Source organism: Bos grunniens, chromosome 26, assembly GCF_055505025.1.
Source record: "Bos grunniens cultivar Pamir isolate PY7600 chromosome 26, Bosgru_T2T1.0, whole genome shotgun sequence".
Taxonomy (NCBI): Eukaryota; Metazoa; Chordata; class Mammalia; order Artiodactyla; family Bovidae; genus Bos; species Bos grunniens.
The window spans coordinates 44,055,614-44,081,543 of NC_141190.1; the positions used below are offsets into that span (position 1 = coordinate 44,055,614).

Here is a 25,930-nt window from a genome sequence, read left to right on the forward strand (position 1 = left end):
CTCTTGCTTGTGGGGTTTCCCTGCAGCTATCAAAATTCTGCTGTTGGCACTAATTCGAAGCATTACACGAATGCTCTCCTGGTCCACGGAGAGGCTGGGCTCAAAGCTGTTTAGGTTCCATGGCAGCAGAGCAGGAGCAGAGCGTGTGGTCGGAACAAAAGCACTCTCTCTGATACCACTCACCTCCTAGAAACTTGCAAATACCCATTAGGAGGCTCCCTGGGTGGGCTGGCAGGTTGGCAGGCGGTCCTTCACACACCCAATCCCAGGAAAACCTCAGCCCAGGGTCCTTCCCTGTTTTTTTTTTTCTCCCCCAAGTTCAGCTTTTAGGAGAACGCACCTGACTGCACTCAGGGCTGGCAGGGAGGCAGCACCCCCAAATGTCGGCGTCCCCTGAGAAACTGGAGGCCTGAGGGCTGGCAGCCAGCACAGTGAGCAAGGAGGGCCAAGGGGCAGGACCGCTGGGGAGAAGTCAGATGCGCATGTGATGCTGTGCTCCTGAACAAAGGGCAGCTTCTGAGGGGCTCTGATTCAACAGGCAGGTCCTACGCACACCCTGCCTCCTCCTCCTGGTACAAGGGCCGCGTCCCCCGTCCCACACTGCCCGGGCTGGCCATGCCAGGGTCTGAGAGAGGAAGGCGGAGGGACCCAGCCAAGCCGTCACACACCACCTGTTGCTCGCAGAGGTATACCGCAAGGCACACCTTGGAAGAAAAGCCACGACAAACCTGGACCGTGTACTGAAAAGCAGAGACATCCCTTTGTTGGCAAAGATCCGTATAGTCAAAGCTACGGTTTTTCCAGGAGTCATGTATGGTTGTGAGAGTTGGACCATAAAGAAGGCTGAGCGCCGAAGAGCTGATGCTTTCCAACTGTGGCGCTAGAGAAGCCTTCCTAGAGCCCCTTGGACCGCAAGACCAAACCAGTCCATCCTAAAGGAGATAAAGCCTGAAGATTCACTGGAAGGACTGATGATGCAGCTGAAGCTCCAGTACTCTGGGCACCTGATGCCAAGAGCCGACTCACTGGAAGAGACCCTGATGCTGGGAAAGATGCTGGCAGGAGGAGAAGGGGACGACAGAGGATGAGATGGTTGGATGGCATCACTGACTCAATGGACACGAGTTTGAGCAAGCTCTGGGAGATGGTGAAGAACAGGGAAGCTTGGTGTGCTGCAGTCCACAGGTTCGCAAAGAGTCGAACACAACTGAGCGACTGAGCAACAGCAACAACACCAAGTGCCCGGGCAGACACGTGCTGCAGCACAGGAGCGAGCTAAGGCCCCAGACGGGGAGGCCCAGGTCTGGACAGGTGTCCTAGAGGCAGCGGCAGGAATGTCAGGCTTCATGGAGACAGGGTGAGGCCATCTCCAGGAGCAGTCGACTGGCGACACATTCCGTACGCCAGGGAGCTGGGGACAGGTGAGGCCCTTCCCCGCTTCAGCAGAAGGAGCCCCATGCTGCCCAAATGGGCACGTGTCCGGCTAACGCCCGCAGCCCTCTCAAGCCTCTGGAGGGTGGGGGCTCTGCCATCCAGGGGTGGCCTCAGCTGCACTGGCCTCCCCACCCCTGGCCTGGCCCCACCTCTCTAGCTCTCGGTGGGTGGGAACACCAGGCCAGCAGCTGAACCACGAGGGGCACCCGCCAAGCAGAACCAGAGCATCCTGAATGGGCGTCCCACGCCACCCCCTTCCATAAAACGGCAGCAGGAAGATACACAGGGTGAAACAGCTTCTCTGCTCTCCCAGCGCGCCAGCAGCCCAGCTCCGACCCACTCGGCTAGCTCAGCCGCCCACAGACAATACAGCAATTGTGCTTGCTCCCAGGGGAGGGGGGGCGGCCACGCCCTGCCCCACGTGAGAATGTCACGACCATCCCGGACTCCCGAGTCACAAATATGTGATCAAGGCCTGTGCCGAGCACGCGCTCACCACGTGTTTGTGTGCCTATGAGAGCACAAAAGCACAAGGGCCCACGTGCTTCAGCTGCTGGGGGCCTGGGTCCGGGGACAGCAGAGAACGGGCAGCAAGAAGCGAGTCCCAGACACAGCACAGAGACGCTTCATTCAAAACCATGACTGCTTTATTGTCCCCCTAGTTTTTGAGGGGAAGTAGGGGCAGGGAGGTGGGGAAAGTGGACACTTCTTTACAAAACAAAACTGCACGGAAAACTGCGAAGTGAGGCAAGACTGATGACTGCCATCGCGTCCAGCTACTCCATCGGAGGCTAAAGACAGACGGGAGACAGGCAGTGATTTCAGAGTCACACGGGAAAAGTGAAAACCAAAAATGAGGTGAAATCCATCTTCGCAGGCAGGCAGCCGCCACTGACAACAACACTGATTTCAGGACACCTGAGTCAGAGGGCGCCTCTGCCTCAAGACTGATTGATACCTGCAAAGTCGTGGGAAGCAGAGGCAGAGCATGCGCGTTGTGAGGGGACCAAGCTGCCCACGAGGAGCCAGGTTACCCAGCATCTCCGTGCAGATGTTAGCTCAGCCCACGCACGGCCTTTCCTTGATGAGACAGGGTAAAATAAACCTACCTGGGGAACCAAAACTCAAAAGATCCCATGTGCCATAACTAAGGCCTGGCCACCAAATAAGTCAATAAGTATACTTTTTTAAAAAGATGCAAAGCTTTGTGTGTTCGTCTGCAGAACAGCAAAGTAAAAAGGGGATCAGAGTCACTGGCTGGGAACCACACCCTTGCTGGGGTGAACGCTGGAGCCTCTTTCAACAACGTGGTTACCAGGGCAGTGGTTCTCAAAGTCCTGGTCCCGGGACAAGCAGCAAGTTGCTTCACCTGGGAACTTGTTAGAAATGCCAAGTTTCACTCCCCACCCCACCCAGAGTGAATCAGAGACTCTGAGCAGAGGCCAGCAATCAGGGCTTTAACAAGCCCTCCAGGTGAGTCTGATGCTCCTGGAAAGTTTGAAAACCCATGTTCTACTTGATTTGGTCCTTAGAACTCGGATACTTAGGAGGGGAGGACAATTCTGCAGATGAAAAAAATGGGGTCCATCAAAGCTGTTGTTCAGTCCCTAAGTCACGTCTGACTCTGTGACTCCAAAGACTGCAGCATGTCAGGCTTCCCTAACCTTCACTATCTCCCAGCGTGCGTGCTAGTCACAGCGTGCGTGTCGCTTCAGTCACGTCAGACTCTTGGTGACCCTATGGTCTGTAGCCTGCCAGGATCCTCCGTCCTTTAGATTCTCCAGGCAAGAATACTGGAGTGGGTTGCCATGCCCTCCTCCAGGGGATCTTCCTGACCCAGGGATCGAACCCATGTCTCTTATGTCTCCTGCATTGGCAGGTAGGTTCTTTACCACTAGAATCACTTGGAAAATCCACTATCTCTCAGAGTTTACTCAAACTTATGTCCATTGAGTCGATGATGCCATCCAACCATCTCACCCTCTGTCATCCCCTCCTCCTGCCTTCAATCTTTCCCAGCATTAGGGTCTTTTCCAATGAGGCGGCTCATCAAGAGGCCAAAGTATTGGAGCTTCAAGCATCAGTCCTTGCAATGAATATTCAGGGTTGATTTCCTTTAGGATGGACTGGTTTGAGTCTCATGCAAATGTCCATGAGGTCAGAAAGGGGTGGAAGGTCTAGGTCCCACTGCCAGCACTTCATCTGGGCCAGGACGTGGGAACTTAGATAAAGATGACCCAGTGCTTGTCCTTGAGGCCCTCCTAGCAGCGCCTAGAATGCTCTCAAGAATACCAGTGGGGGCAGGGCCTTTGGGGTCCTTCTCAGGAGTCTTGGCCCTGGGGGGTCGGGGGTTGGACAAAGCCCACAGGCATGGAAGGAAGCCACTGGCTGGGAGGGGAGGAGGAGGCAGATGGGGAGGCAGAATATCTGCCACAACAGGAGGAAAAAAATGGGGATGAAGAAAAAAGAGTAAATGAAAGGAGTGACTGATACTAAATACCTGGAGGAATACAAGAAGAAAAACTCAATTCCTAGGGGAAAAAAAATAGAAATTGCCATTTGGAGGCTCTTTGCTTCCACTTGGTTCATTGAGTCTCTGTCGAAAAGAATAAGCTGAGAGACTCTGAGAAGCGTGTTCTCATTTACCCTGAGAAATTTTTTCTCTCTCGACCACCAGCAGAAGTTATCTACTTGATACATAGCAGCTAGACTGCCTGTCAAGATAATTTAGAGATTAAATCTTTGTTTAAAAAAAGAAAATCCTACATCATCTATTAAAACCATGGGAGCACTTTCGAACTAAGAAGATTAAACTGGGTGAAGCAACTGAGTGTGACTTTAGGGGCTTGGGGGGACAGAAACGATCTGCAGGGCAACCGGGGGGAACCGCAGGCTAGAGACTGGCTTCCAGGAGTCAAGGGTCATTTTTCACGGAGCGGACTGGGGGTCGTGCGGGCAGGTTCAATGGGAGCAGCCAGAGGGAAGCCTCACGGAGATGAACAGAGCACTTCCCTGGCTCATCTCTGTCAGTTTCCTTGCAGGTGGCACAACCAGCCAGATAACAGAGGGAATGACTGTGCACTTGGGCATTTCCACCACCGCGCACCTTGAACCATACAACCTGGGGAACCAGAAAACCTAAACCTGCCTTCTGAAAGGCACGTCCACTTCAGTGATCTCAAACATCTTCCAGAGCCAAGCAGGGAATAGAAACAAGTGAAGCCTAATGGGCAGGAACTGTTTTGCCGAGCAGGGAGCCCCCGGGGGGCTGGATGGCTGGCTACCCCTGCCTGGCTGTGGGCGGGGGAAAGAGGACCCAGGATAATACTATATTAAAGATCTTCTGATGTGTCAGAAAAAGCTGACCATCTAGACTTCTTTGTACAATCATGGTTTTTAAATGTTGTCAAGAAATGCGGAAGTGCCTAGAGCACCCTGGGGGCCAAACAAACTCTGCCAGGGGACCACATCTGGCCCCCAGACCATGGGCGCACAGCCTCTGCTCTAAAGGACACTGACTACTCAAGCTCCGAAGTCACCCGGACAACCGCACTTCATCTCTGTTTCAAGAGCCTGATGGCTGCGCCCTGAGTACCCCACAGTCACGCATATCCATCTGTATCACTCCTGGCTGGTTCTGAGTTAGAGGAAGCCCTAAAAAGGACTAGAAAGCGCAGACTGTCTGAAATTCAGAGCACACCAGGGCAGCACCATGACGCTCGCAATCCCTAACGGCAGAGGCCTGCCTTCCCAGCCGCGTGATCAGAGAGGTGCGTGAGCTGCGGTCTTACTGGGAGCAGAGGACGGCCCGGGTCTGGCCCACCCTCACTGGAGGGGCTCCCTTCCAGCCTCTCCCACAGTGGGGTATTAGGGAAGGGGGGCTTCCATGCCAAGTTCTTTAAACAAATCCAAGTAAAGCCGGCAGACGGAAGAGATGGTTCTAGAGCCCCAATGCCTACACGTGGCTGGCTTCCTCGATCACAACTCCCGCACAGAACACAGGGTTCTGTTTTGATGACCTCTATGCAAGATACAGAAATGAGACGGGGGTTTCCTGCTTCTGATTTCAAAACAGCCTGGGACAAATGAAGCCTTCTTGTACCACAACCACATATTCAGAAGGACAGCTCCATCAAGTAGGCTTTCTTAAATGTCAACCCACAGAGCAACCTACTTCTCTTCCCGCAAGCCATAAGACAGTGGTGGTGGCGGGGTTCAGGGGGAGTGCTGTCCAGAGAAGAAGAGACTCCTCTTGCAGATGGTGGCACGGTCCCCAACGAGGGATAGCACCGGGTGTGGAGGAGAGATGGGCTTTGGAACAGAAGAACTGGGATCCAGCCCGTGAGGATGGGCCTGCACTCGGATATGCCCGCAGCTCAGTCCCCTCCTGTGGAGTGGGGCTCATAAGCCAACAGCCAATTGCCTGGGTGACCACCAGACAAAATATAGGCGCAGGGCCGACACACAGCAGGTGCTCACCCAGCACCAGCTCCCTAAGTAACGAGCCACTTCCACGGTGAGGTGCTGTACCAGAGTTCTGGGGGACACACATACTGCCCCTTTCTGGGTGGTGAGACCAGCGGTGAGCAATCCCGGGCACAGCCCAATCTGCCAATGTTCTCAGGCCCCCACCAGCCTTAGAGGGCAGGCCCCGGAGACCATCCTGAGTGGCTGGCTAGAGGCAAGCCGAGTGTCAGAGGAGGGTACGCAATCAAGCCTGGGCTTCCAGGGCTCTTGCTGCGTGTCCTCTTAACCCCAACTTCCTCCTCACCAAGCGCTTCTTTCACGCAACTTTCTGTGGCTAAATGCACCAGGCTTATCTGGTTTCCTCCCTTTTGCACTCTTGCCCAAAGTCCGGGAAACTCCCCCTGATATCTCAGGCTTGCATTTTGGAGATGTTTTCATCCTGATGCAAAGGGAGCGGGCACTGTCTAAGCTGGGCGATGCGAGCAGACTGGACTCACGGAAACCCAACGTGGACAGGCCCAGCCGTTCCCAAGGGCACAAGCAGACCGGACTCCTGACAACGCAGCATCTCGTGAAGGCCGTGAGCCCCAGCCCGGGACAGCTCAGCGGAAAACAACCCCGCGGCGTCTCTCCACCTCAAGTCCACCAGCGTCCAGCAACGCGGGGAGGCAGTTCCAGCAGCAACGCATTTACAGTCGGGCCCCACGCACAGAACTCACATCCACGTTCCCCACATTTGCTGCCCCACCTCGGAATGACTCTACCCCTAACTAGCTTCCAAAGGGACTGGGAGTCAGCGAATGTGGGAATCAAGCAAGACAAGAGCTACAGTTCAGCCAGCTCCCAGCTAGTCAACAGACTGCCCCAGCGCTGCAGCTGACGGCATTTTAAGGAGAAAGCCACATGATGCTGGCTAGTGGCAGGGCCTGGAACGTCTCTTCCTTCCTCATGCTACACAGAAGCCACCGTTCTAAATGAATAGAGTAGTTCCTCATCTGTTGCCCATGGAAAACACGGCCATTCTATCAAAACAAAAATGTGCCCAGCCCAGCCCAGGAGGAACAGTGATACGACCCATCGGGTCCAGGTGGTCTGGAGCGGAGTGTGATCGGAACACAGGCAAAGGGGGATTTCTGTGGACTTCCACACAGCCCAGCGTGTGTGTACACCTGCGTGTGCACACACACACACACCAACGGGGGGAAGCCCAGGTGAGCCAGGAGCCGGGGGTAGAGGAGCTGGGGTCACAGGCTGGAGAGGCAAGGCTGAGGGGGTCCTCGCGTAGCCACTGGTCACCTGGAGTTGGGCACCATGGTCTGCATGGTGAGGGGCTTGCCCACAGTCACAGAAAAGGAAGGTCTGGGGGCAGCTTCTCCACTCCAGGCCGAGGCCCCCCTCTGTCGCATCACACATTTCTCCATCACCTCCGAGTCAACGAACTCACTCTGCACCCTATGTTTTAGGGCCAGGGAAGCCTGTGTCCTTTCTTTCCCTGAGGTGCCTCCTCCATCCTTCTGGTTCCCTCACACACTGGGAGACGGTCTGGGCTTCCCGGGTGGCTCAGGGGTAAAGAATCCACCTCCCAACACAGGAGACGTAGGAGACTCAGGTTTGATCCCTGGGTCTGGAAGATCCCCTGCAGAAGGAAATGGCAGCCCCACTCCAGTATTCTTGCCTGGAGAATTCCATGGACAGAGGAGCCTGGCAGGATACAGTCCATGGGGTTGCCAAGAGTCAGACACAATTTAACACACGCATGAGAGACCAGGTCTAGCACACTTCTGCCCCTAGAACGTTCTGTGCCGCTGGGCTAAGTTTTATATGTGCGCCTTCCAACAGGACAGTGAGGAATCGCACGCAGCTACTGAGCATGTGATAAGTCGTTACTGCAGGTGAAGAACTGAATTCTTAATTCCACTGTTTTAAATTTAAACAATCATAATTGTGTCAATTATCCCTCAATAAAGCTGGAAAAAACTTTAAGCGGCTACCACGCTGAACAGCACAGGTTTGGTATACAGACCCATCCATACAGGCAGTGGGTCAGCTTGTTGTTGTTTTTTCTGTAATAGGCCGGACAGTAAACGTTTCGAGCTCTGCAGACCATACAGTCTACCCCACCGCCTCCCGTGACGTCGCCTGGTCTCCCCACAGATCCACCCAGACCCCAGGCAGACGAGGCCAGCCTGCTCTTCCTCTAGCAGGTGCAGGCGAAGGGCTGGCCAGGTATCCACACTTCAAAGCTGAGGAGGGCACCAGCAGGCCAGGGGCCCTCAGGCCGACCCAGAGCCTGTGCCAGGCTGACCCTGCTCTTCAGAGGCTGAGCTGAGAGCTCTGGGCCACGACCAAGAGCAGAGATGTCCTGGGGTCTTTTCTGCAGCCCTCGGGACATGCCTGAATCTTACAAAAGGTTTAAAAATCTGACACTTTCCGTTTAAGCAAATTAGAACCCAATCACCTGCGGACAGGCCACCCCCTACATGCCTCAACCGGCAGTCCAGGTGCCTGACGGGCGTGGCTCTTCCCCTCTGCTCTGCAGCTCACCTTTTGGGTCCCTTTCAGCCTTCACCAGGCCTGACCACTCTCTTACTTTTCTTTCTAACAGGTGAGGGCGGTTTGCTAACTGCCCTGGGAATCAGATGAACCGGAGCAGCCAGCTTACTTAACTTCTCTCCTCTAGACTAAATGCTGATGTACAAAACCCCCACGAGGCTTGGAAAACACACCCTGAACGCCGAGATGGGCTGCTGAAGGGCCCAGCCTTAGAGAGTCATTCTTCTCCTTCGTTATCGTGCTCTGGGCCTGAGCCACACGCCACACAGCCACGAGGGCCTGGAACCCTGGCTGGTGTCTGAGGGTGTGGGGTCCACAGGAGCGCCAGGTGCCAGGCGACCTGTGCGGAACATTCTCGCGTGTTTGTGTCAGCAACTCCCCACCCTTTGAGATCACCAGCGAGAACACGCTACAGCAGAACCCAAAGGGCACCCAGACTCCTTTTTTCCATCACACCAATGTGGTTACTTTCTTCTCCTTTAAGGGGAAAAGAAAAAAAAAGCAGGTTTACCCTGAATCAGACTCTTCCAGCTCATGCAATGCCAAAAGGCTTTGTTCATTTTGATTCCTTTAGTTCCAGTACAGGTGCAGGCAAGGAACTCTGGAAGGTCCTGGGAATCCCAAGTGCTCCCACTGAAAGCAAGAGCTGCAACTAAAATCAACACAAACCACGTGCCTCCGGTCAAGTAGGTACCACTTGGTGATAATTCCCTGTGTAGGGGGCTAGTCTTGGGCTCTCCCAGGAGGTCACTCAGAGGTCAAAAGGATGGGACCCCTGAGCAGTCTTCCCAGAAGGGGGCCCCTGGTAAGGAGCAGGCTGTTCCCATCTCCTCCTCCCAGTTGCCTCCTCGCCAGCTTCCAGCGAGTGTCCGACTAACCAACCACTGCCTCTTTTGACCCTCATCCCTGCCTTCTCTCCTGGGTCACTCTGCGGTCTCCGAGGTGTCTGCTCCAACCCCACTCTACAGTGCCGCTCCCCAAGCACCAAGCCTCTCAGAGAGAGAAGCATCACCAAGTGCCCCCAGCTCCCGGCCCACCAGGATAACGTCCGGACCCCTCCATCCGACGCCCGCACCATCCTGACTCACGGCTGAGTTGCGGGCACAGCGGTGCGCTTCCCACCCTCGAGCCTAGGTCATTCTCCACCATGAGGGGGTGGTCTCCAGCCGCCACGCCTCCGCGCTCCCTGCTCCCTGTTCTAAAATGCCTCCTTCCCCGCCCCCACCCAGTCTGCATCCATCCAAACCCCTCCTTCCTCAAGCCTCCTGCTCAGCCCTGCTCCCTAGGGCTCGGTTTAAATGAACCCCCTGTGACTCCCACGGGACTGGGGGCTCACCAGTGCCCCATGGACCCACACGTCCACTACACTGCCCCAGGCACGTGGTGGGAAGTGCATGAACGTAAGTGCAGTCTGACTGTCTGCCGCTCAAGTCCACAAGTTCCTCAAAGGCAGGGATTAGGGTCACTCATCTTCGGATTCTTCAAAGATGCTGACACGTACCGTAGGCGCTTCCTAGCCACTGACTGAACAGGACTGCGCTGGGAATGGGCGGGGGGCGGGGGGGGAGGTAGGAACCAGCATGCAGAGTGTTCTGTGGTCATCCAGCAAGGGCGGAGGCAGCCCGGATGTCCTGGTCACCCCCCTCACACTGCCCCTTGGTCACTGAGCTTCGTGACGTCCAGGAAAAGGGTCTGTGTCGGCCACCCCAGGCCAGCCACCTCAGTGGGTCCTCTACGGAGAGAGCTCTCTAAAGCCAGCCCCAGCCACCCAAGCCAGACTGAGGGCAGGGGCGGAGTCGGGGCAGCCGCCCAGACTCAGTGATTAGTCTGTGCACCCCTGCAGGAATGGGTCTCCCCAAAGCTCCCCAAAGGAGAGGGTCTCCCCAGGAAGGTCTCCCCAGGAAAGGGTCTCCCCAAAGCTGTCCAAAGCAGAGCAGCGACCTCTCGGGCCAAGACTGTCCACCCTGCTCGCCCCACAGGAGGGCCAGGCTGGGGCTAATGAGGGGACATTCAGGAGACACCAAGAGGACTTCCCTGGCAGTTCAGGGGTTAAGACACCATGCTTCCTCTGTGGGCAGCGCAGGTTCAATCCCTGGGTGGGAAACGAAGATCCCGCAGGCCGCGCAGCATGGCCAGAAAAGCAGAAAGATGAACATGAAAATAAGAAGAAGTGGGGAATGGAGACCGCCAGGGACCACTGGCCTACCCACTCCCTGGGAAGGGGACGGCCCTCCCTTCCATCATCCCAGTCAAGGACTCATTTGAAAAGCTCTGATGAGCTTAGATGAGCTCTTGCTGCTGGAGAAACCAGGGGCGGCGGGGGCGGGGGGTGGGCGGTGGGGGTGGCGGGCAGAGGGGTTCTGGAGGCGGTGGGCTCGCACCCCAGGAGTTGGTGAAACGTGCCTCAGCAAACGCCCCAGCTCCAGCCACATAACCTGACCCAAGAGGACATGGGCAGTTATGAAAGGCAGCTCAGCAAGTTGAAAGGAGGGGCAAAATAAAGACATCAGCAATGGCGAGTCTGCGAAGAACCTTAAAGACAGTGAAGGACCTGCCACCCTCAGTCCTCAGAGGGGTGCGGCCAGGAAGTGGCCACAGAATTCCTTCCCAGACGGTGGTGAGGGTGGAGGCAAGATAACGGGGCCACACCATGACACACATCCAGTGTTCCATGCTCAGGACCGAATTCAATCACCTTTGGTAAACAGGAGATTTTGCTTCCCAAGCAAAAAAGCTCAAAAGACTCCGCCCATCTTAGCTGAGAGACACAGAGCAAACCAGGTCGTAACGTGGGCCTTCACCCTTCTTCCCCTAAATCACAGGACGCCCACCAAGGGAGACTGGGAGTGAAGAAAGGCTCTCTACCTGACCCAGCCTCACCTGGCCAGCCAGGTCCAGCTCCAAGTCAAGTCCCCACAGCTCTGTCCCTCGTCCAGTCACCCACTGGCCATAGGGACAGTTACCCCAGTCCTTCCCCTCATCGGTCCCACCAAGAGCACATGCCTGCCGCGGGCTACACCCCGACGTCCGCTGGGCTCCGAGTGTCCCCAACCGTGGTTTCCCTCAGTTTCCCCCCAACCCAGGCCGGACCACACTCCAGACGAGGGAACCCAGGCAGCAAAGGCAGTCCTGCCTAAGAGCAACCGGTCAGCAGAGGGCACACCTGGGATTCAAACCCTGGGCACTGATGCCAGAGCTGAAAACTGCCCTTGGGTTTCCCCTCCTCCCTGCCCAAGTTCCTCTGTAGTTCTCTGGCTGGCAGAACTTCTGCCCACCCAGTCCAGCTCACGTCCCACGGGCAGCACCACACCCTTCACCGGGGGGCTTCCTGGACAGGCCCCCACCCAACCCTGAAAGCACTGGGAGGCAGGGCGGGCGAGAGGAGAGACCCGAGGCCGCAGGGGTCACACAGCCAACCGGATCCAGCAAGTGAGCCGTCACGGGCCCGCCACCCTCCCCTGGGGAATCCCATCGTCTGACTGCCCCCAGGCCTTCGGGAGGAGGGGGCCCCCAGGACCATGCCACAGAGGGCCCCCTGCATCCCAGACCCTGCCTGCAGTCTCAGAACCACAGACCCCAGCCCCACCCCCGCATCCTGAGTGCAGAGGCAGCTGGCCGTGGAGACCTGTGTCCTTCCACCTCCAAACCGGCAGAGAGGCAGCTTGCAGGCGGCACCCGGGACCTCCCTGCACTCCCAGGCCCCGGGCCAACATGAAGGCCAGAGCAAGGGGAATTCCAGGCGCAGCACAGGCCTCTCCCAACCGGGCCGTCAGGGCACTTGAGCCAGAGGGCGGCGGGAAGGAGGGTGGCCTCTCAGGGCGAGCCACCGCCTCCCCCCGGGGGAACTGCTCCAACTGCGGGGACACTGCTCCAACTGCGGGGACACAGGCCTGGGCAGACCCTGCTCCCCGGGCCCCGCGGCAGGCCCTGGCGCGTGGCCACCTGGCCCCCTCCTAGAGGTGGCAGCTCGGTGCCCAATCTCTAACCGCCAGGGGCCATCTCCCCGGACGATGCTCCCTGCTTATAGCAGGAAGCGCATCTCTGCTGCCCCGGGGGCAGCCACTTGGCCAAAAGGGAGCCTGGTGGCAGGGACAAGATGGAGGCCATCACGAAGAGCTGGGAGGTCACCATCCCTCAAACCCAAGGCCAAGTCATTTCTCTAAGCAGTGGCATTTTCAGCAAGCGACGGAGCGAGTCCCTCAGGCACAGGCTGTGCTGAGGACTCAGTGAATGAATGAAGAAAAGTGGCCAGCTCTGCGAGGGATGCCCAGCAGGTGTCCAATCAGTGTCTGCTAAATGAAGGCAGGAAGAACAAACCTCCCCCCCATGCCTGACCACCTCATTAGGCCCGAACCCAACTCCTAGTGAAGGAAAAAGAGCCCTTATTTATGCACCACCACCGGCGCCCAGAAGAGCAGATGGACAAACCTTTGCCAAAGCGACCAAAGGCCTTTTGATCAAGCCCGAGGTTTCAGCACTTCCCCTCGGGGCTCAGTTTTCCCAGTTGACAATGGCAGACTTAGTAACCCTGTACTCTCAACGACCAAAGGGAGGCCTGCTGCCCCCACGCTGGGGAGGAAGTGAAATCTGGGATGGACGGTCCAAGCCAACTGAGGGTGTTGGAGGGCATGTTTCACCAGGCTAAAGAGCGCTGGATGAGGACCACGCTGCCTGTGGGTCTGGACTGCACAGCACGCTGTCTTAAAAGCAAGACAGTGTCCTAAAGTCTCACCGGAGAGGAGGCAGCACTTAAGTAGGGGACCCAGGGACAGGGGGAGGGCGGGGACACAGATTCTGGTCTCTCTGTACACTGGCCCATGTGACCAGGCGAAAAGTCACCCCATCTCTGGCGGTGGGATTCACCTTCTGTAAGATTCCATCAGCGGGCCACGGCAGCTCCTGCTCTCCCAGCCCCTGGTCACCCGAAATGGAACTCTACGAAAAACGTGATTCTCAAGTATGTAGAAGGACAGGTTCCCGGCAGTCAGGTACCCTTGGGTGGCTGTCAGTATGACACTCACTGCAAACCAAGATGAAAAGGCCCAGCAGCTCTCTGAGAATCACCGATGGACAAAACTGCTTCCTCCCGCCCGAGCCCCACACAGACACCATGTGCCCAACCTCCAGAAGGAATGCGGGGCCTACGTGACAGCAGACCGAATAAAACCTGCCCTCTTCACTCCAGAAAGGAGGTGGCTCAGAGGGGCTGTACCAAATCCTGTGAGGGGCAGCGAGCACCTGGCCGGGCCGAAACAAGAACTACCTGGATGTGATGCCTGCAGCAGGCACTGGGCCCAGGGGTGGGTACCGCTCAGATTCTCCTTCGCTGAGACATGGCGGCAGCAGTGGAAAATTCCAATAGGTTTATTCCACTCCTGAACAGGAAGGCCCCTAATCCCCTACGAAGGAGAGAGAGGTATACGCGGAGTCTATTCCAGTCCTCATGCCTCAGTCTTAGATGCACAACGGAATCAACTCAGAAGCTTTAAAAATACCAACGCTGAGTCCCACCCCTTCTCTCCAAGATTCTGATGTAACTGGTCCGAGATGCTGTCTGGGCATCCACACTTTTTTTTTTTAAACCTCCCCAGGTGATTCTAACATGCAGCCAAGGTTGAGGACCACCTCTGTGGACGCTAAAGACTCAGTCAATGGAGGGGTCCCAGGCCTCTCCCACAAACCCCTGAGGAGCACAAAAGCCAGAAGACCCAGCCAGGCAGCCCTTGCTGGAGATGGGCGTCTTCACTCTGCCTTCCCCCGCACCCACCACCTCCACCCCCACACACAAACCAGGATCAACCTGCAAAGAGCCATCTGTCTGAGACAGAACACAGGGCCTCTGCCCAGCCCTGGCTGGGGCATACCAAGTGCCCACACACTGGAGGATGGACAACTGTATTCAGTTATTTGATTACTTTGGACATGTAAAGAGAACGTCATATTGTGCAAACCTGGGGTGGCAAGTACCACAAAATGATTTACTCTGAAACATCTCACTCAGCTACAAAAGAAAAAAGGAGATAAATGCTGGAAATCCTTTTAACAATCTCTTTGAAGGGAAAATGGGATCTGCATACATGGTGATGCTTCTAATGGGCTGCCAGATTTATTTCCCATTTCCCCCAGAAGGTCACTAGGAATAATCATATTTTCCTGTGAATCTGTCTTTTGTAAAGACAAAGCGAAACATTTCAGTCTTCCCAACCGAGGCACTGCCTTTGGTCCTACTGCAGATACAGCAATAGAATTCAATCATTCCTTTAAAGGGGGAAGAAAAAAAAAAGACTGCGGAAAACAGAGGGGCAAGGGAAAGAGGCAGTTAAAATTTCTAAGTTTCCCTGTGGTGTTAACAAGACTAAACAAAATTTATGCTTTGAGATAAAACAGAACTCAGTGCCTCCGCATCTTATGAACACGGTGTATGGAGAGCGGGCAGGCTTGTGGAGCCAGAGAGAATGAAACAGAGCCCCCAGCTGCTCAGTCTTCCAGCTGTTGTGTCCCGGCGCCGCCCTCAGCCTCAGTTTCTTCAGCTGTAACTGCAGGACTGCGTTGAGAGTTGAGAGACAGTGGATGCAAAGCCCCTGGCAAGGGTGAGCCTCCACAACCAGTGGGCACTGCTATTATTTCTGAAATAAGCCTACCCCCATTTCAGCTAAATCCCACTGCACCCAACTTTTGTACAGGCCTGCATCTTGGGAACCCCATTATATCATCGCAGGAGGAGAATCTGTTTCTTTGTTTTGTGGGAGAGTCAGAACAGCCAGGAGTTGGCCTGGTCCTGCGTTCTGGGGTCAAATGGGCTTTTTACCAACATGATTTGCTTTCACCTCCTGAGCGGGGAGCCGGGTAGAAAAAGTCCCTCCAGGGACTACAGCTGCCTATCGGGGGGCGGGGGGGTGCTGTGAGATATTCCTGCACAGTCTGGCCAGGCTGTCCCCCTCCCCCCCGCAAAAAGCAGAGTCCCGTGCAGCAACCCACCCCCCACCCCGCAGCAGGAGAGGAGAATCATAAAGAAGCGGGGTGCCCGTCACACTTCTCCCTGACGTGATGTGAAATTCTACAAGGTAGACCCTTTGAAATGCAAAATCTTCCAGAGTCCTTCAAATGTGTTTTTATTTTCTAGGTTTCCTAAGGCTGCTTTCAGACCCACCCATCAGCATTTCCCCTCTCAATCAACCCACACTTAACAAAAAAAAAAAAAAGGGAAGAAGAAGATGAGGAAAAAGCAGCAGGAGGAGGAGCAGGAGGCAGCTGCAGCAAAGACGTCTCCGTTTTTTGAAAACGCTCAAGTATCTTCAATCACTGCAAAGGGGAAAAGAAAAAGAAAAAGCTTGTCCTCCGCTCCAGCCTCCTGTATCCTTCCTCCAGGACACCCCGAAGCCAAGTTTCCTCTGGAAGGTTTCCTCCCCTCTCTGCTGATGCTCCGGATCTCAGAGAACTTTCCCGAGACAAGAACCCGGGTGCCTCCCGACCAGAGTTCGGGAGGGTTAAGACCGGCACCACCAAAACCACAACCCGCAATTTTCGAAGCCCAAACCTTGATCCAAAACCGTGTGCACAGGAGGTTTGGATTAAACATCAAAGAAGAAGTTACCTTACAACAAAGTTGTTTGGCCAAGAAAATTACTTCGCCGTAAGAAGAACCCTCGGGAACGGTAAAATTGCTTTTGAATATAGACTTTTCAGTGGCTGGGGTCATTAATCATGTTAATGTAAACTGAGCTAAAACAAAAATTTTCTAAGCGAGTCTCCGAGCACATCAGCGTATCTAAACCTCTGGGTTTGTTTCCAAAGTTCACATCCCCGGCAGGCAATGAAACTACTGTTAGTGGGGTCAGCTATTACAGTGCAGTCCCCGACCTTGGGCCATAATAAAGGTGACTCAGTCGTGTAAAAAGAACCCTCATAAAGTTAGGCAGGAAACAAACACAGAAATTAATCAGAGAAGGAGAGTCGATGATTTTGGAAAGTTTGTTCGTTGGGCAAGTTTAAACAGCAACTCTCCCTGGATGATCAGACATTGCAGAAAAGAGCTGGGGGAAACCAGTCAGCATTCCTCACAGCGCCCAAGTCCCCCGGCCCGGCTCTGCTGTGGAGGGTGGAGGGCAGGCCGGCAGCTGGACCAGGCGAGGAGGAGAGTGAAGCCCAGCAGAGTTAAGCCAAGCAGAGCCCTGCCAGACCCAGCCATGTGCTTCATGCTGGCAACAAACCGGTTCTTTCAAGAGAGGAAGAGTCTGACAAAAAGGACAGCTGCAGCAAGATGAGAAGCTGAGAGGCAAAAACCTCGAAAAAGTCCCGGGTTTGGGATTCTCCTCTCAAGTCCTCGCCCCCCCCCCAAAAAAAAATCACCTCTGGGGTTTACAAGGGCTAGTGAATCTATTAAAGTGTCCCCCTTGCTGGATCAATTAATGAGAGCCCCTCCACATCTGGTTTCCATCGAAAACTGAAATTTGTATTATCAGCGTATTACATAACAAATTATGCCCGCAGGTTTCTTTTATTACACATCAGAGAGGTGTGTGAAGTGGTGGTAATGATGGGAGTTGTGCTGACCTGAGTATTTGCTTATTTCAGTCTTTTTTTTTTTAAGGGCAAGAACAAAGTTTTCCACATACTTTATGCAATCCAAAAAAAAAAGTCACACTGCCTGGGTAAAACATCAACGCAACAACCCAACAGTGGGTCCGAGGCACAGTCTTGAGCGCCCACGGCATCCAGCGGTGGGGAAAGAAGGGTGTGCTTTCTCAAAGAGCAACGCAAAGGTATACCAAGTTGCTCCGGAGCGTCCTCTGCCGTCAGCTCCCAGAGTTTACGCCAGGCTCTTTTCCTCTACAGCCTCCCGCAGGGGGAGGAAAGCTGGCGGCCTTTCCTGAGCTTCCATCACGGGTCAGGCGCCTGCTCCCTGGACCCATTTAAAGGACACCCAGCCCACTAGGCTCCCAGAGAACGGGGGAGTTGGAGGGGCTGGGCAAGACTGAAGGAATCAACAGGGGAATAAAGGCGAAAAGGCGTGGTGGGAAAGAGCCTAAGAGGTAACCACAGGGCTTTCTCCCATAAAACGCCAATTAAGTGCAGCAGCCATGATTACAATACGGTATCTTAAAGCTCTGTTTCCTCCAAGAATTTTACGAACTTCCAAAAATGCTACTGCTACATGCAACTTACCCTGAGCTGAAAACAGGAGGGAGAAACTGACTAAAAACATCATCATCAATCAAAACAGTGGAATGCTCTACTTGTCCCGCTAGCCTGAGGACATTCAAGCCCACTTCTGCAGCAGCTATGCTGCAAGCTTTTATTTAAAACTTGCTTTCTATGTTAAAATGATTGCATCGCAATAATCACTTCTCAGGGGAAACGAAGTCCTTGGGTAGAATTATTGGAACCGCCTTGTTCTCTGGAGGGGAGCACTTGGAGAAAGCAGCAGGCCTGCCCCGTGCCTTTCTTTCATTTTCTGGGCTGCAGCAGCACCCTGGGAGCTGGCTCCTCGGTCTGGACCATGGCTGGCAGGATCCCGGCCCTTGCCAAGCACAGACACTGGGTCAAGGGTTACCAAGCCTGAACTTAAGACCCAAACCTTCTCCCACTAACATGGGCCTATAAACTGGGACAAGTAGCTGTTTTCAGTTTATCTAGCTGTCCCTAGCTGAGAAAAATGGGAGGGGGAGAAGGGAAAAAAAGAACTACAGATCGGCAATTCAGTATCAAAACTGTAACTGAGACAAGTTACTGTTAAGTGAATAAATTAAAATGAAACCAAAACCTAGCCAACTGCAGAAACAGTGAGTTTCACCCAGTCTACTAACTCCATTCCTTTCCAAGTCCTCAAACCTGGTAGCCTCTTACTGTAATCACCCAGAGTCCAGGATTCTGGATCAAGGAAGGATCTCCCTCCAGCCGGTGGGAACTGCTGGGAACACATATGCTAGTATGTCATTTGGAAGTCTGCTAATATGTTGTAAGCTGCACAAGACGCTTGCCTGGCTTCCCAGGCCAATAAACAATGCCATTCCAACTCCTGCAGCAGTCAATAGAAAACAGTCCCTTGTCTCCACCATCCAACAATTCAACAAACATTTGTTCCTGTTGAACAACCGTCAGCCTGGCTCCATCTGCACCCGCTCCGGCAAGGCGAGCTGGCGGAGGCGGCGGCACAAACGCCCGGCCCAGGTCCCCGAGCCCCGGGCGCTGCCCAGCGCGAGGGGCCACTCGCCCAACACCCCCCCGAGTCCGGAGGCTGTAACGTATGGAAGACTCGGAGTGTGGCCTATAGGAGGCAGAATCCCATTCATCAAATGCTGCAAAGAGCTGTTCTTTGTTCACCGTCGTACGAAGTACAGTACGTGTGAATGAAGCCCGGCGTTCGGATGCAGGGAGCCTGGCTTCAGAGGGCGTCCGGGAGCGAGGGACCCGGCTCTCGACACTCGCCAGGGCTCCGCCACCCGGTACCGAGCCACGAGTATTGTTCCTCAAGTCTGCGGGCGGGGGTGGGGAGCTGGGGAGCTGGAGTTGGGGGGGCGGTGGCCAAGAAGGCACTTTGGGCAATGAAAACCCACGGCCCTCCCCGGACTCTGGGCGCCCTCCCCATCTTCGTGCCTGCCCCACCAAGAGAAAGCCCGAGCGGGGAAGCCGACTCCCACGGGCTTGCAAATCAAGGACTGGCAAAGATGGGACTCGGCCAGGGTGCCCTGTGCCGGACGGCCCTTCTCGCCATGTGCAAAAGCCACGCCGGCACGGCCCTCCACCCTCACCCCATTCCGCAAGTCCCCGTGGCCGCGGCCTCCGCGGGGGCTTCCCCCCGCCACGGACAGGCCACTCTCCCACCCCCAGCGTGACCTCTCCGGCCGGTCCAGCCGCCGCGGAGCCCGCCGCTGCGCGCCCGCATCCAGGGGGTGGCGGACGCAAACTTCCACGAACAAAAGAGTTGTCTGCAAAACGATGAGGGAACTTCGGGGTGCGAGGGGACGCCCGGGTCCCCGGCGCCTTCGCCGGGGCTCAAGTTGAGACGTGGAGCGCGGGGAACACCCCAGGGCGCAGCAGTGCCCGCGCCCGCCCCGGGGAAGCGCAGACTTTTCCGCAGGGGCCGTGCTGGCTCGCTCCCCTGGCTGCGCTCTGACAAGTCTCACGCATGCACCAGCGGCGGCACTCAGCGCCCAGAGAAACCGCCCGGCCCCACACGAAACCAGGCAGGCGGACCAAAAGGAAATCAGCCACACAAACATTAAAAAAAGAGGGGGGGGGGGGAGCTAAGGCCAGTGCACCCCGCGAGCCAGGCTCCCTACCGCCGGCGGCCGGGGGACACTCGCCAGGGACCTCCGCTCGGGACCGGGCCCCCGGTCGCCGCCGCCCGGCCCGGGATCGCTTACTGTGCGCGGCGGGACGCTCCGGCCGCGGGCCCCCGCGCAGTCGCCGCCGGCGCTCGCCGAGTCGTCCGGGCTGCCCGCCGCGCGGCCGCCGCGCGCACGCTCTCCTGCCGGCGCCGAGCGCTTTGTACGGAGCTGCTCCCGGGGAGGAGGAAATCGACTTGTCACTTCCTGAACTGTTTGCAACTCGTCCCTTTAACCGGCCCTAGCCAGGCCGCCCGCGCCCGCCCGCGCCCGCCGCCGCCGCGGGGCCGCCCGACCGCGGCTGCTCGTCGCTGGGTCCGGCGCTCTGCCGGCGGCGTCGCGGGCCCGGGCGCTCGGCGCGGCGGCGGCGGCGGCGTGCAGGAGCCGGGCGGCGTGCGGCGGCGGCGGCGGCAGCGGCGGCGGGCGAGGGTGCAGTGCGCGCAGCCGCCGGTGGGCGGGGAGTGGGGCGGGGGGGGTCGCGGCGCGCCGCCGGCGGGGCTAGAGGGCGTCCTGCGAGCCGAGACGCCCGCGCTCGCGCCTGGGAGGCCCCGGAACGCGGGAAGTGGCCCCGGGCCCCGGCCGCGCTGCCGCCGCCCGGGCCCGGAGCCAGAGACCCCGGGGCCGCCCCCCGCACGAGCCGGGACGAAAACCCCGGGCCGCGTGGACTTCAGACGTCCAGCTTCCGGGTTGTTGGGGTGTTTTGTTTTGTTTTTTTTTTTTTTGAGGTTTTAAAGAAACCATCGCTTCAGTGGCGTGCTGGGCGGCAGGGGACGGGGGGAGCCGTGTGAGTGTTGTCTGTCGCGCTTTTGGAAAATAAAGCGCTCCTTTCCTAACTCGGGGCGCTGACCGAAATAAAGGAATGTGTACTTCGGAAGCCACATCCAAAATATATGCAACTGGTGAAGGAAGGATTTGTGGTTGCTAAGCAGAAGCAGAGCATGTTTAGTTCTGTAACTTAGGATGTTGACTTAAGTTCAGGAATGTAACCCTGATAGAATAAGCAGAGTATTTTCATTGTGCCGCTCACCTGGGGGAGGGGGATTGTTTTCCTTGTGAAGTGAAGCCCTAGATTTCCCATTAGGCCTTCCTACTGGTGTATGTTATTTTATTGACCTTGTCCAAAAAGATGTTTTTAAAGAGAAGGTTTTTTAAAAGAACTCCCTATGCCTGTTTTGTGTTCTCCTTTGCCAAAAAAACAAAACACCTCATTACTTTACATGGATTGTGTCTGCGCCATTTCAATGGTTCTATTCATAAATCAGGAAACTTTTTCTGTTGCTTCTAGGAACATTTAATTGGTTTTAATCCAATGTTTCAATCCCAGTATCAAACATAAATGAACAATTAACTTCTTGAGCTTGTGTGCACTTGGGAAACTATTATATTTCACAGCTATTGCTAACATATTTCAGTTTCCCATTACACTGGACCCATTCTTTTGCAGAAAACCACGAGTTAACATCTCCTTTCACACCAACTACAGTTCACATCAGTGACTTCTGCTGCAAGACTGAGAGGCACAACCAGGAGAAGGATGTGAGCATTCATTCAAGTAGATGATGTGGGATACAATCAATCCATCCAAGAAAGCCAAACCAAGCTAATATCGACTATGGGACCGATATCCTGACCTATAATATACACTCTGCTTTAAAACAAGTTATCAAGGGCCAATTTTGAAAGCAGCAAAAACCAAGTCTTCCTAGACGGAACAAAGAAAGGCACAAGGATAATTTGAGAATGCTGTGACACTGCCCTCATGCCATCTTACGCATGCAGTGTCACCTCAGCCTTTGAGAGCTTTACGGATATAGTTTAATTTACTTTTTATTAGGAGGCCTAGAGTGACTCCTGCTGGCAAACATTCAGTTTATTCCTGCAATTACTAGTTCATGGGGTCAACTTAAAAAACAAAATTCAGGGGTCCCGAGCCTGGAAACAATTACTGCAACCATTATTCTTGTTGCTTTCAGGATGATTTTAGTCTCACAAAACTCCAAGGGTTGTGGTTATGGCAAGCTCCTTTGCCGTAACACCTCCTTTCCAACCTAAAGCAGCCTGTTTTTCTGGTTTTTAGGCTTTCTTAAAAGTGTAGAGAACTAAAAACTATCTGCTTCAGGGGTTGTGCTACTAACCAATATATAGCTATTTCTCATTTACTTAATTTGAATGTCTAAGGACTAAAAATACACACATTAAGGCCTGTGTCACTAGTCTTCCATACTGTGGGCCTTCCCATATCATGTAATAAAGTCCTATAGAATAGATACGGAGAAGGCAATGGCACCCACTCCAGTACTCTTGCCTGGAAAATCCCATGGACGGAGGAGCCTAGAAGGCTGCAGTCCATGGGGTCGCTAAGAGTCGGGCATGACAGAGCGACTTCACTTTCACTTTTCACTTTCATGCATTGGAGAAAAAAATGGCAACCCACTCCAGTGTGTTCTTGCCTGGAGAATCCCAGGGACAGAGGAGCCTGGTGGGCTGCCGTCTATGGGGTCGCACAGAGTCGGACATGACTGAAGCGACTTAGCAGCAGCAGCAGCAGCAGCAGAATAGATATATGATGCCCCGCTTTTTAGGGCCATACTACACAGTCCTTTATTATAAAAAGTCCTACCCCAAAGTTTGTATATTAGAGTTGCTTAATTCAAAGAAGTAAATATAAACTCAGTCAAACTGGATTTAAAACAATGTAAGCTGCAGTCAGAGGACGGGGGTAGGAGGGCTAAGCTGTCTACCTTTGTTCAGTCCTTAAAGGTCAAAACCAAATCAAAACCAGATTTAGAACACAACCGGAAACCTAAATGCAAATTCATGGGCCAATTTAGGAATAAATCCATAAAATAATCCAAAAATGATCACTTGCAACTTTTCCATTATCACCAACCGACACTAACCTGGTTAAGGCACAGAACACCCTGGGAAATATAAACTGTAGGGATTACTTGCAGTGTCACTCCAAGACCAACATATGAAGCCCAGGGAAAAAGTACAGTCAATACTGGCTCTCCTGGCTCCCCTCCCCAAAGCAGAACTTGCAAATGAAGGAATGCCTGTGTGTGTGTGGTATGCATGACATGTCCACTCAGCACTGCTGGGGAGATAGAAACTGAGTGGCTTTCTATACTAGACGGTGCTCCCATTCCAAGTTTAAAGCTCTTAAGCAACAGGAGACAATAAGGGTGTATTTTACTAAGAAAGGGTGTAACCAACTATAACTTGTATCAACAAGCTAATAAAAGTATTCACCTAAGCACATTTGTGCAGAGGGTAAAGACTGGGTTCTGATTAAGTACTCAGAAATGTCCTTGATAGTTAGTGGGTGTTCTGTGTTTGTGTCTTTAGAACCAGATAAATATGATGTTCAAACAACAGGGAGCTAAGTTTTTGACATTTCAGCAAGTAGCAGTCAATACTGTTCAGTTTTTCCCATTAAATTTATTTGTACCTATGATTGTAAAAAGAGTGGTGACCACTGAAAGATGGTAAACTGGTTTGTCTCTGAGAATAACATTCTTTTTAGACTAAGAATGGGAGTGAAACAAACATCAGACATGTTATACGTTGGAACCAACAGCAGTATGCAGATGCATGTGTATTAACCCCTTTATTCAGCTTCCCAAAGCCACAGCTTCTTTGTCACAAGTGCTGTATTAAAAGCCAGTCATTCACATTTCACACTGTCTTTTCTACAGTTGAAAAGATCTTTATAAAAGCAGAATCTTTTAAAATCGCTTATAATAGATGATGGGAAGATAGACATCACCAAGTCCACCTGAAACATTTTCAGAGACTGGCTACTGAAAGCAAGTTATCAGCAAAATACACTGCTTTGAAAATGATGGAAAGTTTTTGGTTGTCAGTGGAAGCCAAAAATCTGAGCCTACTATGGAGGCAATTTTCTTATTCAGAGCTTATTTAGAAAAATAAGTTCTATAATCGTCCCCATACGTATGATCCAGCTTCAACTAACAGCCCTACCTACATAAGCATGTTACAACACACTAATACGTCTGTTCTTTCCTTTCTATTCTTTTTATCTTTTGTTCTGAAACCTTTCCACTGATGAAAATGAGTTATAGCCCTGGCTGGAATCTCATACAGATACATAAATCTATCTCCCATATCTGTAGACATTCACCTTTTTTTAAGAGGAACTTTGGTTCTCGAAGACAGTCATTTTTTGATTCAGGAGCTAAATAAAATGAATTTATTTCCATTGAAAAATAAGCACAGCAGTGAATTTAATGATACCAATCTAACTCTTTTGATACAAAATGAGAGTTGAAAGCAGCTTGAAGGAGACTGCCTATTGAAATCAGCGCATGTGAATCTGCACAGCTTTGTAACTGAGCGTCTAGCACCATTGAGGTACGAAGCATGCCAGCTGGGACGGCATTGTGCACCACAAAGTGTGGGTTGTAAGCCTAAGTCCTGAGCACAAACCCTGGTTTCCAAGTTGGCAGGTGCTGAAAACACAGCAAATGTCACGCTTGCAACTCACTGCATGGAAGGGCTCTGAGTAAAGGAAGCTAAAAAGAACAGAGCAACAGTTAAAACTTATTTCAATTTGATATTACTTTTTCCTTGCAAAATTAATAGTACCTGTAAGTATTATGTGCTAAAAGAAAACTCAAGCATGAAAAAACAGACACTGGAAAGTTTATGCATGGTAAATAAGTAAAAATATAGCAAAGTAAATCTACATTCAAAGTCACTGACATATGTAAATCTTACCAAACCTACTTAAACTATTTTAATACTAAGACTCAAAAGCATAATCAGTCCCTGGCCTTTCCCTGATCTATTTATGGTCTCAGCTGAAACAGACACTATAACACGCTTAGTCACCGATAACCGTGTCTACCTCAGTACACTCTACCAAAATCATCGCTAAAAACAAGCTATAGCATTTTCATATTGCTACACATTGAATTTAATCTAGAAAACACTTCAACAGCACACTCAATGTTTATGTCATCTTCAAATGAAAATCATTTCAATTTTTTGCTTCAAATATTCTGTAGTGGAATTCAGATTTAGTATGAGATATTCAGCCCAAAATTTAACTTAATTTTTCTATCAACTACCTGTCATATAAGTCATTGCCTCAAGAAAAATCTATTTTTAACTCATCCCTAGTGAGTTAAAGCTACCACTATCCTGCCTATTACCCATGAAAATGAAATGAGTAAATTTCATTTTCATTAGGTATACAGGAAACTGAAAGATACAGCTTGTGATTTCATAGAGTTTAAATACCCAATCTTAAGACTGAATCCTTTGGATTTAAAATATCAAGAAAACAAAAATCTGGTCTCTGGCTCCAACGGAAGAAGGCCCCTGGGAGCCGTATGAAAAGAGCATTTGCCCCACGGATCCCACCAGCCTGTGAATTTCCTCACTCAGTTCTCTCAGTCTTCTCTATTAACCAAAAGCCGAGACGTTTTGTTTTACCCTATCCATTACTGTCGTAAGAGGGCCAGCCAGCCTTGCCTATTTTGTCCTAGCATGCCCTGCAGCTGACCTGAAACAGAACTGATATGAATGAGAAGCTGGTTTGCAATTTTAAATACTACTTTACATCTCCTTTTAATTTTCATAGAAACAAAACAAAAAACACCTTGATCAAACCAAGATATTCAACCACTATAATGTTTACCGAATTGAAAGTAGTGAAACTCTGATTATGTTCTATCCTGATGATATACATCATATTGTACTGACCTCATCTATGTAGAGCTGCTTCTAAAATGGTTCAGACTTAAACTCTTGGAGGTTAGTTACCTAGAGAAAGTGACACTCCTCTGGCCAGCATTTCTATAGTAGTATTAAGCACTCTAAGCATTAAGGTATTCATTTAACCACTAATAAAAAGGTTAAGTAAGTAAACAAATCCGCAAACCAAGAGTTTTCTACACTAGTGTAAACAACTGATTCACTGTACTTTACCAACTATACTGTCGGTAATATACACCAAGGTCAAATCATATAAACTGCTTCAAGTACTGTCTGCCCAACATCAAACTTTAAAATGCCATTGTGAATGTCTGCTAACTTACAGCAAAGAAAATGAACATGATTCACTGATCAAAGAAATCAAACCTAGATAATGAAAGGTGGAAATCAATGATAAAAATCTTAGT

General features: G+C 52.6%; 1 protein-coding gene and 2 long non-coding RNA genes across 14 annotated transcripts in view; 2 read left to right on the forward strand and 1 right to left on the reverse strand.

The window, feature by feature from the left end:
- EEF1AKMT2 (EEF1A lysine methyltransferase 2) overlaps positions 1–25,930 on the reverse strand; it is a 70,809-nt gene that overhangs the window by 14,110 nt on the left and 30,769 nt on the right. For 6 of the 8 annotated variants that reach the window (XR_015155503.1, XR_015155504.1, XR_015155505.1 and 3 more), the window contains one exon: positions 23,981–24,316. The exons of the other annotated variants lie outside the window; for them this stretch is intronic. The gene's annotated coding sequence lies outside the window, so the exon portion shown is untranslated. Of the gene's footprint in view, positions 1–23,980; positions 24,317–25,930 lie in introns of those variants that run through there. 8 annotated transcript variants of the gene reach the window in all.
- LOC147344504 (uncharacterized) lies at positions 8,390–11,553 on the forward strand. Of its 5 annotated transcripts, XR_015155511.1 has the most exons (4): positions 8,390–8,506; positions 9,029–9,140; positions 9,295–9,854; positions 11,277–11,553. It is a non-coding gene; the product is annotated as an uncharacterized LOC147344504 (long non-coding RNA). The 5 variants fall into 5 exon arrangements; XR_015155512.1 differs by lacking the exon at positions 8,390–8,506 and having other exon boundaries at positions 9,003–9,140; positions 9,397–9,854; XR_015155514.1 differs by lacking the exon at positions 8,390–8,506 and having other exon boundaries at positions 9,003–9,140; positions 9,397–9,563.
- LOC147344505 (uncharacterized) lies at positions 14,910–19,325 on the forward strand. The gene is made up of 2 exons (XR_015155509.1): positions 14,910–15,044; positions 15,578–19,325. It is a non-coding gene; the product is annotated as an uncharacterized LOC147344505 (long non-coding RNA).